Source organism: Trachurus japonicus, chromosome 23 (assembly GCF_045865225.1).
Source record: "Trachurus japonicus isolate A0001 chromosome 23, Traja_1.0".
Taxonomy (NCBI): domain Eukaryota; kingdom Metazoa; phylum Chordata; class Actinopteri; order Carangiformes; family Carangidae; genus Trachurus; species Trachurus japonicus.
This window is the reverse complement of record NC_140929.1, coordinates 16112827-16134568: the sequence shown is the minus strand read 5'-3', so window position 1 is coordinate 16134568 and position 21742 is coordinate 16112827. Positions and strand designations below refer to the sequence as shown.

Genomic DNA, 21742 nt, shown 5'->3' with positions numbered 1-21742 from the left:
ACAGCAAAACTTATTGGTTATCATGCAGATTTTTTAAATTTTAAATCAAATATTTGAGATTTAAGATTTAAAGCAAAAAGGTTTTATTCAACCTCATGAATATATTTGACTCAGTGTTTCCGCTACCGTTCTGTTCGCCCCCCTTGAAAAATAGGAAATCTAGGAGCCAATCACGGTCTGAGCGGACCTGTTGGTCTGACTACTGTAGTCCAAAACAGTTGCAGCCCTCCACCCGAAGCACCCAGTAAGAAGCTGCAGATGGGTCGACCAAACAGCGCTATTCTCCCTCCATCAGATTTTTTAAATACCAGCGCTCACCCTCGAAAAGCGATCACATGAATGCGATACAGGCTTCGGGGGCGCGGATCCGCGTGTCTTTCAGAATAAAATCGAAGCTGAGTCGTTTTTCCCCCTTATACGTTTATATAAGTCAGTTTGGAGCCTAGTGCCTAAGTGTGTAATCCATCCACTTATCCATTTTTTCAAAAATGAATTCCCTGAACTTTTATATTTGTACTAGTACATACTACTACTGTCCAATATCGGAAATTTGCCGATATCCGATACCGATGTTGTCCAGCACCTTAATTTCTGTGTAGCTATTCAAGGCACTGACAACAGTTTGTGGTCAAAAAAAGGCAAATTTGTGGTAATGTTCCCTTTTACATGAATCGACATCTCAAACAATTTGAAAATATTTGAGGGGTTTCTGTGCACCTACAGTAATTAAACCACACCAACAACATCATAAACAGGTAAAATGTCATCAGTCACTTCATAAAGTCTGTTCCTGAAAACTGTGGTGCAGTATAACATGCTTCAGCTACATGGTAGAGCTGGCTCAGTTCGGTTAAACACAGCCAAGGGTACAGAAAACAGAGTTTTAAAATTCTCTGTCAGAGAAGAAGATCGTAGGGTGAAGCCTCTCACTGTGTCTTCTTGTGGGTGCTGGCCTTAATTCAGTCCCTGCAAAGACTTTGTGAAAGTCAGGCTACTCAAAGATGCAGACGAAATGTGAAATATGAGTATAAAATGAATGTTTACAAAATATGACAAACAGGAGACCAAGAAAATACAAGAGAGAAGGTAAGTTAAGTCCAATGCCACATAAAATGAGTCACTGTACTTTATACTCCTGCATCAGCAGTGGATTCTGAAGAAGCTGAAGAAATTATTGGAAAACACTCGCAGCACAAAGGAAACACTGGAGAAGAAATTCAAAAAGACATGGGTCTGTAACAGTTATCTAATATACAGTTTCCATTGGTTCTAATCAGGGATTAAACAATGCAAAGAATATCATCTCTCATGGGGTGAGAGGAGTTTCTATGCAGCAACATAATAGTGATATATATGTCATGGTAATCAAAGGAAATGGCAGTTGGAGGCATAAATGCATGTAACCATGCAATTATACATTCCACAGAAATCTTTTGTACAATGATTAATGCTGTCATGTGGTTTCCCGATACATTTTCCGAGGGTTATTGAGTTGACTTCACTGAATGACACAAGATAATAATGACTGTATCACTATGGGCGCCATGGTGAGTAGGGTTCATTAGAGCTCTGTTTTCAGTCTGGCTTAAAACAGCTATTAAACACTTAATATATCATATACAGCATTAGTAATGTACATAATAATGAATGTCAAGATTTTTACACTACAAGGCTGTAATCACCTTGAATCTGAGTTCAAGATGTGGCTTTATGTTCAGTGAGCTTTCGTAACATGAAGAAATTGTGTTGTCTCAAAACACTATATCAACCACAAAATATGCTAAAAAAAACATACAGTACATATAAACACACAAATTCTGCAAATTGTGGTGTCTCTTGAAACAATGGAAACATATAACAACATATGGTTTAAATTGAGTCAATCAAACTGTAGCAGGCGATGTCTCAGTTACAGTATTTTCTATGCATGACCTCATCAACACTAGTTTGTATCTCTATTCTGATTTGATGCTGAATCTACTATGTATATCTGTGGTTCAGTATACACTGCACACTGAAAGAAAAACTATAGGTGCTTCCAAGGTATATACAAGTATTTCTTCCAGGTATTTGTTATATCCTGCATCACACCAAAGGGAATATGTATGAACCTTCTGGAACAAGCAGCAGAAATCCACCTGAATCCCTTCTGACTTCATGCAGGAAACAAAGTCTTTTGATTCCAAGATAAACACAGAGAGCCAAAAGGTTTTAACCCCAGCTCCTCTCACTAAATCCTGGTTTGAACCATTATGCTCACCCATACTTGACTTTTAGTCTGAGCGCTAACACAGCGATCTGGCTGGATCATCCTGTGCACCACCCTCTGTGACTCAGAGCACAGAGCTGGAAATGAGACCTCGAAGCAGTGAGGGATTTTTTCTAATCACCCCTCTCTCCCTCTCTCCATGGGAGATTGATTGTCGGGTGGATGTGGGGGTTAATTGCATCAGATCAAATTCCAATAATCTGCTTCATATCCTTGACATTTTTTTGACAGCATTTGGAGTCAACAGGTTTTTAATTTGATTAGGAGCAGACAGCGTGGGTTTCCTGAAGAAAAGATATAAGGAGGAGTCGGAGAGGAGTCTGCAGAATATGATGATGCAGCTTGGGTGTCAGATTAAGTCAACTATTACAGAGTGAGTAGTCTGGTGCCTTAGGTGAGTAAGCCCCAAACGCTTCATTTATGTGTATTTGTGTGTTTTCTAGGGAAAGATGGGAGCACGCGTATTGCGTTTGTGTTTCCTGCACGTCGGTCAGTCAGAGCGACGGCTGCATAAACAAGCAGAGGAGTGCGCAGGTGTCACGCTGCTCCACAGCCCGTAGTAAACCCTGAGGGTAGAAGATTCTCCCTCCAGATAAATCTCAGAAATACCAATACTGCATCACACTGCACAAAATATTATTATTTGCTTTGATGGATAACACTTACCTGCTAATTCAAATTTCATACTGCGAGTCTTTGTTTACAATATAAATCTAATTAAGTGCAGCCATCACAGCACAAGGTGGATCGATACACAATATGGCCAGCTCAGCTGCTTACCTCACAAGGATGCCTTCTCCTGCCAATATTTTCAACCCATAAAACGGTTTGGGTTTTCTCAGCGGGGCCAATAATCTGTCAAGGTTAGGGCAACGAGAAACAAAACATTACCTCAGCGGGTGACACACTGGCTAAACCAGAGTCATGTCATTTTACAACCGAGTTTATCAATCATCTCTTTTCCTTTTAATAGCGGTTAATAGAGGTTTCACAGTTTATGTCTGCTTTTTCGCTTTTTATTTTTGTCCTATGATTTGAGAATGGATGCCAATTAAAGAAACATTTTATGCTTCACAGCTGTTTTATTTTTCTTTCATAATAGCAATGGACCAAACTTGTGATATGAATTGTGACAGTCCACTACAGTTCCCATCAGGTAGCTCATGGTTTTGGTCTGTGTCTGTGCTTATTTGTGGTAATTTTGGCCACAGTAGGTAAGTTTAAGTAAAAAATGAATAAATACAACAATAATAATAATTTTTAAACAGATATTTTAACAGATATTGCTCTCATTAACTGGTGGAGACCAAAACTGAGTTAAAAGAAGACTGAATATTGTTCCTATATTTATTAGAATAGGAGATCAAACACTAAAACAGTTTATGTAAAATCCAAACAAGAACACAATGGTGCAATGGTCAAAAATACAAATAGTTCTAATGTGTAATTAGATGAATCTGGTGATGGCCAGATTTACAAGTCCTCTTTCACCATATCAGCCAAATGCCTGACATCTCTGCCCCCAAGTGGCCAAAAATATCAATTTTTGCAATTATCAAGAGGTTGTTTTTTAATGTATGCAAGATAACGACTATAAAGTAATCCTTCAAATGTGACCAGCTCATGAGGTTAAAGTTTTCACATCAAAAACAGCAGAGTTTACAGGCAGTGAGGGTGTCTTTAATTGGAGAAAATAACAAGCTCTTTACATATATTATATAGTTCTTAATTACATTTTAATTAGTTGTACTCATTTAGAATTGCACGCTGCATATAAATGGACATTGTTTTTTTATTTAGTAAGAAAAAAAAGGAATAAAAAGTTACATCAAACTTTATTCTAAGGTTGAGACACAGCAAGAACAGTGTGAATCCTGGAAATCCTGAACACTACATGTAGCTTAAAACCTGTCACCAAACATGAAAAGAATACAATGTAATTAGATAGTTTACTAACACTTAAACCCAGGCCTGACACACTTGGCTTCACAACCCTAATTAGTGTATATATCCAGCAGTAGTGCTGTCCTCACCTTGTGCTCCATTGAGCACCTTGCCGCTGTGTGGAGTTTGACACGTGAAGTCTGAGGTTAAACTCCAGAGCTCCAGGCCTGAGCTTCGTCTTTACTCCTCCTGATCAACCTCTCTGTGGTGGATGGTTCATTGTCAGCTGGGTGTTCAAGCTCCATTTAACTCTAACTAACTGCCTTTAGTCATTACTGCTGCTCATTAATGCTGCACTGGTGCTGCTGAGCAGCCCAGAGAGTGTCTCGGTGAGGTGACTGCACTGTCTACAACACTTCAGACCACACAGAGAGTGTATTAGCTTTAGATACTTTCATTGTAACAGTTAATAGCATAAACATAATCCTAATAGTGTGCTACATTGAGGTTATTTATTGACATAAACCTTCATTAAAACGCAAACACCTGTAATTATCTTAAGAGCTCATTTTTATTTTTCTCTAAATGGAACAGGAACCAATCTTTGAAGCCTCACAACAAAGTTCTCTGCACCAGGGGTATTTGCTCCCCAGGGGCTTCTCCTGTAATTTCCAGCATGTGCATGGAAAGTTCAACTAGTTAACTAAAATCAACAAACCCAGTTAAAAGTATAAAATGTTATTTCATTAAAAAAACATTTGTACTAAGAAGTAAAATGAGACTTTGCTTTGAAAAATGAGCCAACAAGTTCCCGATAGTTAAAGGTTGTTGTTAGGCAACATAGTGGACATAGTGACAAAGGGGAAAGTGCAGTAAAAGAGCAATAAGGTTGGGGTTGGGTGGATCCACTGACTGCCAACACAAAGAATGAAAAACTGCAGTTATTCAAATGACCACTTGAGGCTGGCCCACAAAAGCCAGTCAGTCCCCACACACTCCTATGGCCTCTTAGAGGCCAAGGGAAGACAGGCGTCCAGATAGATTTCAATTAGAGGTGTGAAAAAGCTAATGTTAGTCAACAAAAGGGGCGGATACTTTGAATCATTAAAGCATCAGTCATAATCCATTCAAAGAAAACAATTATTTGAGTGTTGTTGGAACCACTGCTATGTTCCTCTCTGCTCAATAAAGAAGAAAGAGACAGTAAATAAATCATGAATGGCTGAAAGGAAAAAGACATAAAGATTGTGAAATGCATCCTCCAAAGCTCCATGGTATTAGTAATCAAGGTTTGCTACTGTACGCCGCCGAGTGCCCCCTCCGTGTCCGTGGAAGGTGCAGGGATGCAGGGTGACAGCTGGGGACCCGGCCAACACGCTGGACCACTAAATGAGAAAAACGACCAGCTTTCACCAGCTCTTTTAAAAGCTCATTTACATCCTGTCAGATTCCATTATGGTCGGGGACCTGCACCAGAGCTGCAGGACAGGACTGAGCCTGGGTGCACTGACCGTGCCGTCCAAGCTCCTATCAGCCTGACCTGGCTCACCGGTCCAGTAGACAGCTGATTCTCCTGTGTCAAGGTTTTTTGGCTTCTCTCCTCCTTTTTTCTCCCCCGTCCATTTCCCCACACTAGCTTTGCTGTGCTCTTGGCAAAGAGTAGGTGATTATCAGAGTGCCTGAAACCCCACTTTTATTCTTTTACACAATTACTGTACAGTATGTGCACCTAAAAGCATCAGCAGAGAGGATTAAGCCTGCTAAATGCTGAGCCTTGAATAAATTATACACAGGGTGGGGGGTGGGGTGGGGGGGGTGGCATTACAAGAAAGCAGGATGAAGCAGGGAAAGTGAGAAGCAAGTGGATTGAGCTTCACAAAATAAAAAATATTGTACATTAAAATTACACTTCAATTGACGCCAATTAGTTTGTCGATTAGCACGGCCATGTTTTCACCTCCGCACTCTTCTGAATTGTTTGTGTATTTTAAAACCATCATTATAATTATACTGTGTATGGTGCTAAGAAACATATAGTGGAATATGTGCTTCAGATTGTGAGGACCCTAAAGTTAACATCACAGCATATACAGCATGTCCAGAAGGCTTAAAATACAGTCTGTGAAATTTCTGTAGATTTTGAATGAAACTTCAACATTCAAATCTATTGTTATTAACCTTTTTGGTTTTAAATCAATAGATATTGAGACTGAAGTTCAGTCTTGACCTTTGAAACCACACTCCACTTAATTGCTGCTCTGGAAGCTCTCAGTGGTCTCACAGACTGATATTCACACTCAAACCCAATGTTAGATTTAGATTAATCTCAGTTTTTAAAGCACAATGGATGAATAATCCCTAAAATGTTTAGTAAAACAGTTTGTACATCCATAGTTCACCCCACCTGCCAAGGAAGACTGTGTATAACTTGATAGAAAGCTCCAGAGGAAGTAGTTGAATTTGTGTAGAGATGTTTTCTTTTACTTTTTTCAATATCTGTATCAAAAAATCTGTAATTTTCGTTAACAGATGTTTATATCATATTAATTCATATTTGCCAAACTAATACACTAATACTGTATATACTAATTCCCTGGTATGAAATTATATTAATAATATATAAGGAGAATATATACTGCATGTTTTATTGTAAAAGTCTATTCATTTAAAACATAGGTTAGTAAGGAAGTCATTAATAAGTGGTGTATGGGATATCAAGGAAGCACATGAGATGCAGCTGAAAGCCAGTAAGTGGACCTCGATATGAACTTATTCATTCATTCAAATTCCCAAACTGTTGCATTTAGTGCTGTTCTTATAAAAAAAAAAACATGTATTTACTTTTCCTATCACTGCTCATACCCCACATTCACCACTGTCCCTGCAGATGTGACATTTATTTGCCATGTGCAGATATTAACAATACAGACACAGCACGACGCAACAATAGCAAGTCAGTAATTCAAAAAAAAAAAAAGAAAAGAAAGAAAAATGCAGCAATTCAAACATTGAACAAGGGCACTTCGAGTGTAAGAGCATTAACAGCAGTTAGTCCGCGGTCGTGCACTAAGCCACTTGCGTGTCCCATTCAAACTCCGAACATGTCTGTAACGCTGCGATGTGACGCATACATCAAAGCGGCGGAGAGCATCTCAGCACACACTAGGAGCTCCATCAATCCCCTCCAGCTTGGCGGAAGCTGCCTTTCCCTACACAGTCGGCCGTCAAGGGTGACATCCTTGAGGAGACGATACAAACAGCGGCTAATGAATTTTTAACGACGAGCGTCGCAAGTGGCGAAGAGAAGGAGAGCGGGGGGAAACAGAGGCGGGCGAGGGAGACCCCCGCTGAATGCATTACAGTGATTTGTGGGCTCACCTTTGAGCGGGGAGTGAGAGGCCTCCTGCCTCAGATCATCGGGGTGTTATGTGTGCTCAGCGGGGGATCCTCTCGGCACCGCATCGTGGGCCAAATGATGTTTGAAATGTTTTAATCAAATCCTGTCTGTTCATTAGACTAACAATAGGCTTCATGGGGCGAGCCCTCAGCGGTTTAGCTTCTTATTGCCCCCGGGGGAACCCTCCTGATAGAGTAAGTTCCCCAACCACCCGGCGACAGATTCCAACATGAGGCACGTCTATACATTTAAATGGGCCTTTATCAGTGGTGGCAGCTTGTCATGCAGCTTGATTCATATGAAAAAAATGTCTCGTGGTTCCAGCTTCAATCTGCCGTCGCTTACATCTATGTGAGATTATGTGTCAACTAATGTCACCCTGAATGTATACTGTATGTTGAATTGATCAAGTAGACAGAGATGACAGACATCGTGTTACCAATCACAGCTGACTACCTCTTCAGATAATCTCTTTGGTTCTCTGTCACACAGTAAAGCCTCTTTTGAGTGTGACACTTGACAGAATATTGTTTGTGGGATTGTGTGGATTAAACCAGAATATCAGTTTATGTCTCAAAATCTTTTTACCCCCATCTACTGTTGCTGCTCAACTTCTTAAATGTGCAACAATATCACAAGAACCTGTAGTTTTCCCTTTTTTCCCTTCATTTTATTATTTGTAACATAAACAGCATATACTGTAGGCTTTATATTTTGAGCTAAAACCCTTTTTTGCCACACTAACAATGTAGCGAAGTGGCATGTTAGTTGGTTTGTCAATGAATCCACCATTTTGGTCCAAACTTTAAAATATCTGATTAAATTTTATAGACTGCCATGATTCCCATACAAAGACTGTTAAAGACTTTAGGGAATCCCTGACTTTCCCTCAAGCACCACCAGTAGGTCGACACTCATGGAAGCCAAGAATGGCCGTTATCTTGAGATAATGAGTTAATTATTTCATTATCTGGAGATTGCAAGGCTTGTTTCCCAATGATAATAGGTTCATTTATCTTGTTATCTCCAGAAAACAAAAGGTTTTTTTTTTTCTCTCTCAAGAGAACATTTGATCTCAGCCTTCAAGATCACTGTCATGGGAGTTTTCATAACAGAACAGCAAGTCAAGACATAAACGTGGAGTTTACCCTTGATGAGGGAGTCTTCATCTGATATTGTCATCTTAAATAAAGTTACAGCTGCTCAGATGCCATCTCTGCACGGTGATTAGCATAAGTAGCAAGAGGAAGAAAACTTTTGTTTTCTTGTGCGATAGCAGATAGATTAACTCATTATCTCAAGAAAACCAGTTTTGTAATCTCAAGATTATTAAATAATTAACTTGAGATCTTCACATATCTGCATTATAACCATAGCCTATGGCTTGTATAGCCATTATTGGCTTCTATAGACATTTTGTAGTGATTGATATATAAGCGTTACCACAATTTGTTGAATTTGACGCAGATATCCATTTTTCTTCTCTCACTAATACTCCACCATCATTAGATCAAACTTAAATAATTTAATCTAGTTTATACTACTTAGACCAATGGCATCTCAGCTTTTTGTGTTTTGTGTCGCACTTACTGAATTGATGTTATATTCAGTTCAAGGTCTCCTCTGCACTGAAGCTTCAGTGTAGTTCCTCACTCGTAAATGAGTAAATATAATGTAAATGCACTAATGAGCAACTCTCAGCATGCTAGTAACTAAGATGCTTATTGCGCTACTTATTTTGTTCCATTGTGTCATTTTTGAGGGCACTCTATTGCAGATACAAAGTTAAATAAATACATGGTCAACAGTGATTTCGATGTCATGTAGTAATTAGCAATGGTGACATGTTTTTAATATAATGGAGCTGTTTTCAATTATTTTTTCATGTTTTGTTGCTAGTCCAGGACTGCTTGGCTTTGGTGGACCTTTGTGACTGCAGGGTGACATTAACTTCATCAGCGCCAACTGGACAAAAAACAGGACAAATCAGTCCATTTTCAACAACACTGATCGCTTGCATTTACAGCAGTGATTTGTACAAGAAGAGCACACCACTGCTTGCCACTGTGAGTGCCAAAGTAGCATTTTTTTTTTCTTTTTTGGGAATGTCACACCAGATGGGCACGGTGGCGACCCAGATACCCTTGCAGTTGTTCCAATTTTCAGTCTCATAAGCCCAAGTGCGAGTTTTGTGCAACCCTGACCCTTGAAATACACATTCACTTTAGCCTTCCAACTAAAAGAGGCAGCCCTTTTGCATGATCATATCTTCTGTTTATAATTTGTTGTGCAATATTTTTAACATGCTTGTCATTTGACCGATTCCTGCACCAAAGTATCCCAAATGCATCTTCTACTAAATAGAAATATTCTGACATTAATCAGCATAAGTACTAAATTATAAATTACATAAAAGAAGCCTTACATGGATTTATTCATTAGCATTGTTCCCTTTAATAATGACCCACCGAAACTCATTTGTAATGTAAATGTACCATGTAGCAAGACGTGATGGAATACCTATTTTGCAAATGTATTTACAGTCAACTGCTCACGACGAATGGGGAAACATTATTGAAAAAAAAGAGATAGTGTGGGATCCCATTATCCCATCTTCACTGTGTCACATAATGGTTTTGCAGGACTAACAACGTGGTTAATTGCTTTGTGATGAAAAGCAACATTTTTGTACATTTTTGTATACACTTATTTTAACATATACCAATATTAATGACTTGTAACACATTGTATTTGGTCTGAGTAGTTGTGTAAAACGTGGACTTACACAGGATGTTCTAGCGAGCACAGAAAGTGTTTTACTCCTTCTTTCAGGAGCACAAAGCACCAGCCTTTAATCTGAAGTATGAAATGTCCCCACATAGCTAGACCACTAAATCTACTTTATTGTGTTATTTCAACCTGTCAGCCCTATCGATCAGTGGATTAAGACAAAGATGATGTTTTAAAGCTTTGACTGAGGGTTTCATGGCTGTCCTGAAATCCAATACCAATAGGGGTTCATAGATCCTGGCCAGGATTTAGTGCTATAGGCAGGATTGATGACATGGCGCTCAGGCATAATAGTGGAGGTGCACGAGCCCCATCCTTTAACATAACTCAAGATAACAATCTGCTTTTTATTTGGTTATTAGAGTCATTCAGTTGTCCGGTTATTTAAAACATCTAGCATGGCCCGGTGCAGTGTGTCTCTGTAAATTATGTCATGGTGTCTGCTCCCCTAGAACACATTTGTTCTAAAACTTCTAATACTTGGGTTGTGTTACTGATTACTGCAGAACTGCAACAGTATAAACCATATTACTCAACGCCATTGATATAATCAAATTTGTATTATTTTGTAGGCTCCAGACAACATTTGTCAGTGGCACCAGCTCAGGATTTATCACCGCTCTAAACTCAGTAAAACCACCTATAGTTTTTCAATATGTACAATATTAAATTTCAGGGTGAGTGCTGCTTCTGCATTTGGTCTTTCAGTTGTAATCAATTGCTGCTGCAATATATATTGATCTAAAAAAGAGATGCAGCGCTCATGAATGGACAAAGGTAGCTGAAAACCTACCGCTGTAATGACATTTAAATTTTATCCAATAGATAAAACAATCCAAGAGAATATGGGAGAATCAAAACAATAAAAAAAATATGGATAACTTACAGCCCAAACTTGAAGTCAGGACAAAGCAGCCGATCATCTAATGTGCATTTCAGTGTAACTGAGCAGCACTGCTGAGCTAAAATAGAGCTGAAAAGGAGGCACTGAGCATTTAATTTAACCCAAAGCAGCACTGCTGACTTCACTCACTGATGCACACTGTTAGTGTAGATACTATCTTCACTGAAGCTGCTGGCTGCTTTTTATTTGAGCTTTCTATTAGTGCAGCTCATCACCTCCCTCATTGCAAATGCTTTCAGCTGAGATAAGGTCTAGTGTGAGAAACAAACCTACCATCAGGCTGTTTAAATGGTCCCTGGTGTGATTGTGGCCAATGTTATACATTATACACAATTTCCCTTACTTGCCAAATGTGGAAATTTGCTTCATTTGTTCCACAATGTACATCTGCATGTGCTGCTATTACTGGTAAATACTCTAAATCAGGCCCTGAGATGTTCTTAGCCAAGGTGATCACTCTGCTGTGCTGAGCTACTAAACATTAAGCTCTTAGGGTTGGAAAGCAGTATAGGGCATATTAGGTCAAAATATCAGCCACAATATCAGATATCAAGGACATAACATCAGTGTTATTGATATGATGTTAGCTGCACCTCCTCTCTGTCGGCAGAATTTTCGCAAGATAAGAAATCATCGTTTTCCCCATGTGCCCAGTGGTCTCTAGGTGCTGCACTGCCCTTATAGTGTAGTTACACCATTTTCTTCACGTCAAAACAGCAATGTTTGATGCTCTCTCAAGAACTGCTCATCCAAAACACTGCACATCCAATGGGTGCAGAAACAGACGGCAAAATATGAAGTCAATCTGATGAGCGGTTGTAGAGAAAATCGAAGGGCGGACAGAGATTCCTCCACATTCTTTCATCATTGAAACCTCATATCCACTGAGTCTTTGGCTAATGGTAAATGTAAAAGCTCCTCACCTCATAAAAACAGAAAAGAACATTTATTTCAGAGTCAGAGTTTGAACAGGAAAAGCTGGTTTCCACCTCGCTGCAGTAGTCTGAAATGACACAATACTGTGAGTCTATCTGTGAGTGAGCAGTGTGGTTGCATGCTGAGCCGTGTTGCTCTCCAGCACAGGGGCCAATCGACTGGAGTATAGCTGTAACATCAGAAAAAAAATGAACAAGTTGTATAAAGGTGTCCTATGTTATAACAAGCTCACAAGCTGAGACTATTCCTACAGAAAAAAAGTAACAAGTGTGAACGTATTCTTATGTCAGGGAGATAGGAAGTCATATTACAAACAGCTGTATGAGTCATCTGTTAATTCATTTATCATAGTTTTCACGTGACCTCTGCAGTGACTCCGATGTTCTAATGACATCAAAACAGTTCTAGAATTCAACTGTTGTGTCTGAGTGTGTTTGTTTGACCCTGAGATTGTTTGTTCATCGCTTCTCAATGCTGGATCAATACAAACCTCACAAACATGAATTTACCTGATTCATCTGAGGTGAGCTGTTTCATTCAATTTATTTATTTGAAAAAGGTTATTAGTTGAGTTTGGTTAATATTTGCTTTTGTTTGTTTTATTTCTTATTTATTTATTTATTTTTTCTTTTTAATATTCACACTTTATCTTATATAAGGTAAAATGACAAACAGACATCCAAACTTTCTCTTCTTTTAGGACTGCAACCAGGATCCTATTGAAGAATTTTCAACTGCCATGGCCAGACTGTCCATAGAGAGAAAGAGTCCTGTACATGCAGTTCGAAGGATGGATCCCCAAAACACCATGAAAGCCACCCTGCCCCAGCTCCCCGATGGTGTCAGTGAGATGTTCACTTGTGCTTCGGAAAAACAACAAAAAAGACCATGGGACGATGTTTCCTCATACACAGACATGAGGTAGAATATGTGTTCAATCACTTCCGTTAATTGACCTTTAATTGTTAGCTTTTAAGACTCAGAGGATTTAACATTTGAACTTTAGGAAAAACAAAAAGGCATGGAAAAAAAGAAAGCCGGCATTAGAGACTGTCAGTGAAGAGAGGCCTGGGCCCAGCATCTCACTAGAGTCAGAGAAGCAAAAGGGGCAAAAGCTCAGAAAGGGTGGAGTAATACACAAGTAAGCTCTCACATCTTGCTCTTGCATCATTTTCCCTCCAAACACATCTTTCATGAGAATTACAGCTAAAACTCACTTTTCTTGATGTGAAATGGAATTGGCCAACAGAAGTGAGAATAACTGCTGCCCTGCCTGGCCATCAACTATTCCACCATGGAGCCTGGAGGAACTACAGATGGAGGACAATTCAGCTGCACCCCTCGCCCCCTACATATAGAGGTTCAGTTCCACTTGTGCTGTTGCCACTCTTATTCATTTCATTGTTATTATTGCTGTTAGTACTTTTGTCTGTGTTTATCATTTTCTTTACGCGTTATGATGTAATGTTCATGTTTTTTCTATGACATCTTTCTACGGTATGATTTCATATCTGAGTTTAACACACTCAGTAAAGAGTTAGTCAGTCACACCATTTTCCGATAGCGAGTCACTGTAGCCTACTATCTGCCCTGGGGCCGTATTCACAAAGCATTTTATCTTACCGCTAGGAGTGCTCCTAACTCGCGCTAAAAGTTTTTACGTAGGAGTTTTTTCTTAAAACCCCCCCCCTCGCCGCCGCTGCTCCGCTCCACTTTTTTTTTTTTTTTTTTTGCCGTCAGGTGTGATGGGGCTTTTTAGATTGCTTCGAGTCCAAACCACTCTCTCTGCTGCCAAGTTGGGCTCTGAACTTTCTGTCTTTCTCTCTGCCATCTGCATCTTTCTGCTACAGTTTTTGTTGCGTCTCACTTTCACTTTCAGCAGTGAGTGACGCTGTGCAAATGCAATGAGGGTCAGTGCGTCCACTCGCAAAGCAGCCGCAGGTTTTTTTTTCTTTCCACATTTGAATATTAATTTTCACATTCGTTGACAGCCCATATGGTGATCATAATAATGATGAGAAAAGAAAATGCATTACCCATATTTGTGGCCTATAGCAGGATTCGAACCCAGACTGACAACAAGTTTAGTTTACTGGAGGAGCTGCCCTATCACGTGAACTATTACTACTAATAGATGTATGCGTCTAGCGCACCCACCAACTTAAAAAAAATATTTTTGGCTCACATCAGCATGACTGCATCGCAGCGGTTGCAGTTACCTCGGTCCGACCGTTGTGACGCCTATATTGGACAGTCCGTCACCGTCACTACTCCCGTTTTATAGCGAAAATGTTGTAGATAACAACAACAAAAAAAAAAAAAACGCTGACAAATAGGCACTTTGGGCATCAATGGGCAAAGGGGCAGGTGCTCCAGCTCCCCCCTCTGCAGCTATTCGCAGTCCTCCATACATTTGCCTGGCTGCAGCCATTTCCGATTCTTTGTGAATAGGTCTTACTGAGTTAGGAGTCCTCACGAGGACTTTTAAGCTCTCTCAGACTTAGGAGCTACTTTTAGGGATAAAATACTTGAATGAATTGAATTTTTGAATTACTAGGAGCTACTTTTAACCTTTAGATTCTTTGTGAATACGGCCCCTGAAGACATAGCACCTGCTTCTGAAGAGAAACCACATTGAACTATTATTTCCTTTAAAACATGGTGATTTTTAGGGTCATAAAAGATATATGCTAAGGAAAGCTAACATCTTCTGACACCCTCAATCAAGTCACAATTCAAGCATCTCACACCCATCTAATAACAGACAGTTATTTTAATAGGTGACCTGATTAGCCATTGTTCTTACTGCATCTCATTAGAAACTGCAATTCCTCCCTGATGCACAACTTCTGTGACTGACTGCTGTTTCTTCAGTAAAAAAGAAAAACTGCAACACTATTACATGTATTTTTCTTTTTGTCAAACTGGTTTCTCTTTAAGGTGGGAGTGTGCACGGTGTAGAGATGACATATTTAGATATTTACAAGTACAGGCACTCTGAGGATCACACACATGGCTGCACAAGTCTTTGGTTGCGCATCACACACACATTTGCAGGCCTGCACAAAATGTTATGACCTGATGTATCTTTACACAAGAGAGCGGCATGAATGTGAAAATGGAAGGAGTAGCTCAATGAAAGCGGACCTGGAGCTACAGTGCGAGCGCTTCACTGCAGTTGAAGTCTGCAAGTCCCCACGAGCAAGGGCAAGGCATTTTAATTCACATTGTCATTCAGGGGGATTAAAGTTTGTTAAGAAATGTGAAGCCATAATGGGGTCAGGGCCTTGACAACTCTATTTCAGCATTGTCAAACCACTATAATTACTTCAAAAGCACATCCTCGCATCATCTCGTCATTTCCAAGGCGTCACAGAAGTCTCATGTCGCTGAAGAGAATCTCTGCATTTTGTCTTTGTCAGGGTTTACGGAAAACGAACCGCCTCTCAGTCCGATTGACGGTAAATGGCTGTTTCCTGTCTGACAGACAGTCTGTGCTCTTCTGGTGCCTCTGTGATCTTAGTAATGGCATACATGTTCCTCCATCTTATGTTTCCTTGTAAATTTCATATCTGAGTTTAATGCACTCAGTCGTTATGATGGTTTGTGCAGAGCCACAGGCTCTTTGCTGTCTGGATGTTACGGAGTTAACGGCTTCCAAAGAGATATATGTTGTACAGCCTCATATGATGGAGAATTCTGAGTATCCATTAGTCAAAATAACAAATCACAGAGATCAATATTAATATTATAATCATCTAACTCCCACCTGGGGAGTGGCAGCCATGTAGGGAAACATGGGCTATGTAAAACAATTTTCCTTCCTATCCCAAAGTGTACAGTACTTTTCAATCACTTTGACTTCTGATTGCTCCTTGATTTAATGGTTATATGACTGTAATTCCATTTGAGCAAAATCATAAAGCAGAGTGGATCTGGGCCTGCGTGTTCTTTAAATGTCATTAATGGTATTTTCATATAACGCAGTCAGAGGAAGGACCAGTGTGCAGGTCAGCAGGGCTTTTTCATCTTGATGCTGAATTAGAGTCTACATTTAACAGCCCCCTCCTTGCTTTTTAAATTAATCTTTCCTGACATGCAATATGGTACAAATAGAAGAAAAAGGGGAGTTTACTCAAAACTGATTATAAAACAGTATGCACATGAAATGTTCAAGATTGTCATTATTTTTGCAGGTGTATAGTCAAAGAAAGAAGTCTTTTAGTATTTTGAACCTGATGATGGTGCTACCTGAAACATTAATAGATCAGAAACAGTTCATCCTGAGGGGGACATGAATGTCAAGACAATCCGTCCAATAGCTGTCAAGTTATTTCACTCAAAACTAGAGATAACCTGCTGCCAGCCTGGCTCAAGGGACAGTCATTTTGGAAGTTTGGAAGATACTCACTAGATTTGTCAAACTCAGACTGCTGAACTTTGGGATGGATTTTCACTCAGCATAAGGACTGTGGGACTTTGTCCTCCTTCACTTAAATTGGAAACATGTTAGACAGGGATGCCTTCGGGGCCGGTATGAACAGCAGGAATGATTACAGCGAGCAAAAACCGTTGCTGTGTGCATATGGGCACCTGGCCAGGCTGGAAAAAATGTGAAGCCATACTTTAACAAACTGCTGTGACACTATCTTTCTTCCGCTGAGACCGAGCAAAAATGATTATTCTTGTTAAAATGACTGTTGTTTATATGCACAGCATGGATGATTCAGCCTCCATCAACTTATTCAAACTGTCCCCAGAAGGCCAGGTGAGAAGTGAGGAGGTGCACTCACTCCAGGCACACCGCACCTTGTTAATGGAGTGGGGCTGAAGCGATTAGCACACTAACAGCTTCACGCAAGCAGGGGTGAGGGGGGGTTCTCTTAGGGAGGACGACGGGAGACAGACAAACCGTAAGACTGAAAGGCGGAGGACGTGACCCCCACCCCACCTCCCCCAACACACCCCGCCCCCACCAGCACAATTCACAGCACGGCTGCCGGTGGGTGCCACGGCACTCTGACACCTCTTGAAGGACTCAGTGCCCTCGAACTGGAGGTGACGGCGAATCTAAAGAGTCTGAACTTTTTTTTGTGTGTGAGAGCAGCGGGAGCTATTTTAATCGCTACAATGAGAGCACCCGCTGCATCCAGGAGGCTATTATCTGTGACGTACGTCCAACGCACTGGTTAGAAAAATGAAATAAAAAGACATGGGTTCGCATTATCTCCTTTAGTCGATCGCATTACTCATCTGATACCTCATATCCAGTGACGCATGATGAAAATGGTTCTGCAAATGAAGAGAAAATAACAACGCTAACCAGGAGGTGTAAATGACACATATATTTATGGCACCATAAATTCAGGTTAATGTGACTTTTCAATTCCAGTCATGTTTTCCACTTCTAATAATGTGGGGGGTTTTGTTTTGCCATTGTTATTGCTGTAGATTAATAAAAATGAGAACAATGAAAGTTGGAAGTCACGTTGGTTTGTTTGTTGTCTTTCATTTGTTTTGCTTAAATTTGATTATTCATTTTGCATTCAGTGAGCTAACCCAGTGAACCCACTATCTCGCTTTTGCTAATACATCACATAACATCACATCTCCAAGATGGATATGGTGCAGTTTAGCCCCGTGACAAAGTATTCACAGGTGGATACACAGAAGGGAATACAGATGTGGGTTGGGTGGGGCTGAGGAGAAACAGCTTGATATATTATGAATAAAAATGTACGATTGTGCATGTGTTTAAAGGATGTTTTCTTTTTTCCTGAGGATCCACCTTTAATCAGCCATCACGAAAGGCCTTCATACATCCAACAGGCAAGAGGTGGACGACAGAAAGGTATACTTTCATATTTTTGATGTTGATATAGTATTTAAAAAACAACGAGATGAGAGTGGATAAGAGCTGTGACCAGTCACTTTTGTGAGAAGAAACTTTTCAGCGCAGATGTTTAACTACACTACACTTCTGGTTGTGCTCCCGATGACCTCCAAGATTAAATAAAACTTTTAATGTGAAGCGTCTCCTCATGGAAATGCTCGATCTCCTCTGTGTATTCAGCCCTAGTTATATAACCCTGTTACCGAGGTAGAATAAAACAGTGAAACTGGTGGTAAAAGGGTCCTCTCAGGAGCATAAGAAAAATGTTAAACTGAACAGAGACTTTGGGTGAGCGTTGAGAGGTGCACTAAAGCTAGTCGTTACTAACTTCATTCTTTGACTGGAACAGCTGGGTGTATCTTTTGATTAGCCGTGTGTCTATGATCCACTGAGGCCCTGCTGACAGAAAACACCACGCTGGAGCTCAAAGGCGGCTAACCTCTGAGATGGTTCTCCCCTGACACTGTTAGCTAGCTCTTAATATGCCACACTATCCAGCAGTCATGCCTTGTCTTCCTTTGCCTGCTCTGCCTTTAGGGATGGAACAAAAAACAATATTGACAAGGGAGGAGATGGTAGCGAGATATTCAAAAGTCTTCCAGCCATCAAAGTCATGGTTCCTCATTTATGATACAAAAAAAGCTATAACTGCAAAAAATAGATAGATGTGTTCTGATTGTGATCTAGACCCATTGTCAGCCCCATGTCGCTTATAGATACGGAAAACAGCATTTGTCTCAGTTATGATAACATATCGTAGTGCTACAGGGACATGTTATGTGCTGTTGACTCTCCTTTATTACATGAGAGATGTGTTTATTCCATCCAATCATTTGAGGTTAAGAAATATATAATATATATGGAAGTCACATATAACTAAGGCTCCCTGAAGGAAGGAAATGAGTGTGTACCAGTTTGTCACTTAAGTGTAACATACAGGTGTTGTTTTATGGGTAGGAGGAATGATCTGTCTGTCAGTGTTTGGTGATCCATTGATGTTTTCTACAGACAGTATATCCCCACGGTGAGGTTGACATTTGTGGTAAAGGTGTGTGCTGTAAAACCAAAACAATGAGCTAAAAGATGCTAAAATGCTCCATTGTACAGTGGCCCCGAAGCTCAGTGCAAGCTAGGACTGGTGCCTGGGAGTATGAGTGGTTGCACTCTATTGTTAATCTAAAAATATTGATTATGGAAGCTTTAAGGCTTGGTTAGGTTCCTTCCTCAACTCACACAAAGAGACTATTGGACTGCACAGCTCACAGCTCACAGCTGAAAGCCTGCTGACCCTTCAGGAGGGTTGTTGCAATGAGTGTTTTTATTTCAAACTCAGCATGTTGATGAGATTAAAAGCTTAAAGTGATGACACGCACACTGGATACTAATATGAGGCAACTCAGAGCCCTATTTATGAGTCATTCATAAATTTTATGCAAGACATTTCTGGATGCTCGCTGCACTTCGTTCAGGGACCTTTTCCAATTGTCGCCACATTGCCATCCGCTCTCCCTCGTTTTCATACTGACTCTTCTCCTGTCAGCCATGAATAATTGATAATCCAAAGCGATCTCGGGCTTTTAGAGTTTGAGTGCTGTGTATCTGTCTCATAATGATTAGTGAAAGGGTCACACTGCTCAAGGCCTTTGGTCACCGGCATCCGCCCTTAATCCTCCTTAATCCCCAAAACAATGGGCTCCTCCATGCAGGGGACTGTGACAGATTTTTATCATCCAGCTCAGAGGGATCAGTGTGCCTTCACACTGCCAACACAACAATGATAGCACTTTCGAACTGCCTGCCCTTATAAGTGCCAAATCCAGCTGCCACAGAAAGGGTGCAGGTAATGAGGTGTGCTACAGGGATATTGCCTTTTCCACAGTGTTATTTGTGTTTGAGGGTTAAAATCTTCACCCTATCCAACCTCAGTATTGCCAGCTACCTTGCATCATGTTTCATGTGAAAGGATCAAGGCTGGCTTGTTGTCTATACAGCCAGGAGGGCTCGCTTTGGTCTTTGCTTTTGGATTATGACAAAGGAGCACTGGCGATTCAGACAGAAGGAGAAAACCAGAAATGCAACACAGGAAGTGGATGACCAGAATATAGCCAAAGGTACACGGAGTAAAAGGAATGCTGCATTAAGGCTCTGACCGACAATAACGCTGGTCAGAGTTGTGAGGTGCATAGGCCCAATTAAGGTGCTTGAAGTGGCAGGATCTAGTCCTCCATACTAGTTATGTTTGAGGCTGAAAGCATTGCAGCCTGAAACTACCGGAGCTACACCAAAACATCACAAATCAGATCCAGCCTGAAAAATCACAGGTGGTTTGTCCTTATCTGACATGACCCATAGCAGCATTTCCTACGAAACGAAGTTCATAGTTTGAGTTAAAATAAGCACTTTGGATATTTCTCATCATTGTTGACCTTTGACAATTTTTGGATGTAAAATGCCATGACTTAATTTCATGCAATTAGATAATTGACTTAACTGTGTTAACTGTGATATGATTTGTTGCCAAAAACGTGTTTCGTGAGATTACAGTGACCTTTGACTCTTGACAAACAAACTCTAAGAAGTGCATCCTTGAGACCAATTCAAGAAGTTGCTTTGGGTGTTGCATGATGGCACTGAGGCATAAAAAGGTGCATTCAAGAGTTTAAAGGGACAACGAGTAGTTTTTATTTGGTTATAAAAAAGTATCACATTAATCTGGATGAATCTACGCTACCCACACTTGTTAATAGCTCCATTTTCGATATATCGTTTTGTCTCTATAGTTATTTTGTAATTTTAATTAATGGTGGAAATGCTGGGCGAGCCGTTTCCTTACTTTCGGTTTTGTGGATGCTGCCCGGCGTGTCCAAGAATTTCACCGTGCGCGGAGGCTCATGGTAAATGTAGTATGAAAACACTTTGCTTTCCAAAACTCCTCATTGTCCCTTTAACTGTCCTAGTGTATTAGGTTCGTATCATCAGTCTCATCACAGAGCTGTACTGTAGGTTGGTTGTTCTGAACTCCCACCAGTGATGCCGCTGGCCTGCCACTATAAGAGCTATGCAAACTTGGAAAAATAAATCACATTATTAAACCCTAATGTGAAGCATTTACATGTTCTCAACGATCATCATGCTCCTTAAAGTAATTCCCTAAACCCCGAGTTACTCACACATGCCGGTGGATGAGAGTTTACAAAGTCATTACTATTACTTCCCACAAGCCTAAATTATACAGCACCTATTGCCAGGCCTTTTGACCCACCTGAAGACATACTGTGAATACGCTAACACTGTATTTCAGATTCAGAACAGCTTCCAGCCTTGAGCATTATGATAATCTCTCCAACCAGCCATATCGCTGAAAATGGTCTATCACACGCACACACAAAAAAAGAAAAAAAAAGAAAAGAAAAAGAAACACCCATTATATGTCTGGATCCAAAGTGCACATATATGCACACACGCACACACGCACATTTAAAGCGATGAATGCGTCCGCAAGGAAACGGCAGCATTGAGATGTACAATAACAGCCGTTATTACTTGGTATTTGGCAGTGACATCAATCAGAGGCAGCCATTCTAAGGACTGTGATGGTACATAACTGCTCAGCCAGAGAGCTGATTTAATAGAGCATGGTCTGATAAAGTCCCTGCAGAGATCACTTCA

At 40.4% G+C, this 21742-nt stretch overlaps 1 long non-coding RNA gene across 2 annotated transcripts; it reads left to right on the top strand.

Annotated features, from left to right (window-relative positions):
- The first annotated feature begins 12882 nt into the window (after positions 1-12882).
- On the top strand, positions 12883-15061 carry LOC146962758 (uncharacterized). 2 transcript variants are annotated; one of them, XR_015035110.1, is made up of 4 exons: positions 12883-13101; positions 13187-13321; positions 13430-13540; positions 15000-15061. It is a non-coding gene; the product is annotated as an uncharacterized LOC146962758 (long non-coding RNA). The 2 variants fall into 2 exon arrangements; XR_015035109.1 differs by lacking the exon at positions 15000-15061 and having other exon boundaries at positions 13430-13557.
- The last annotated feature ends 6681 nt before the right edge of the window (positions 15062-21742 follow it).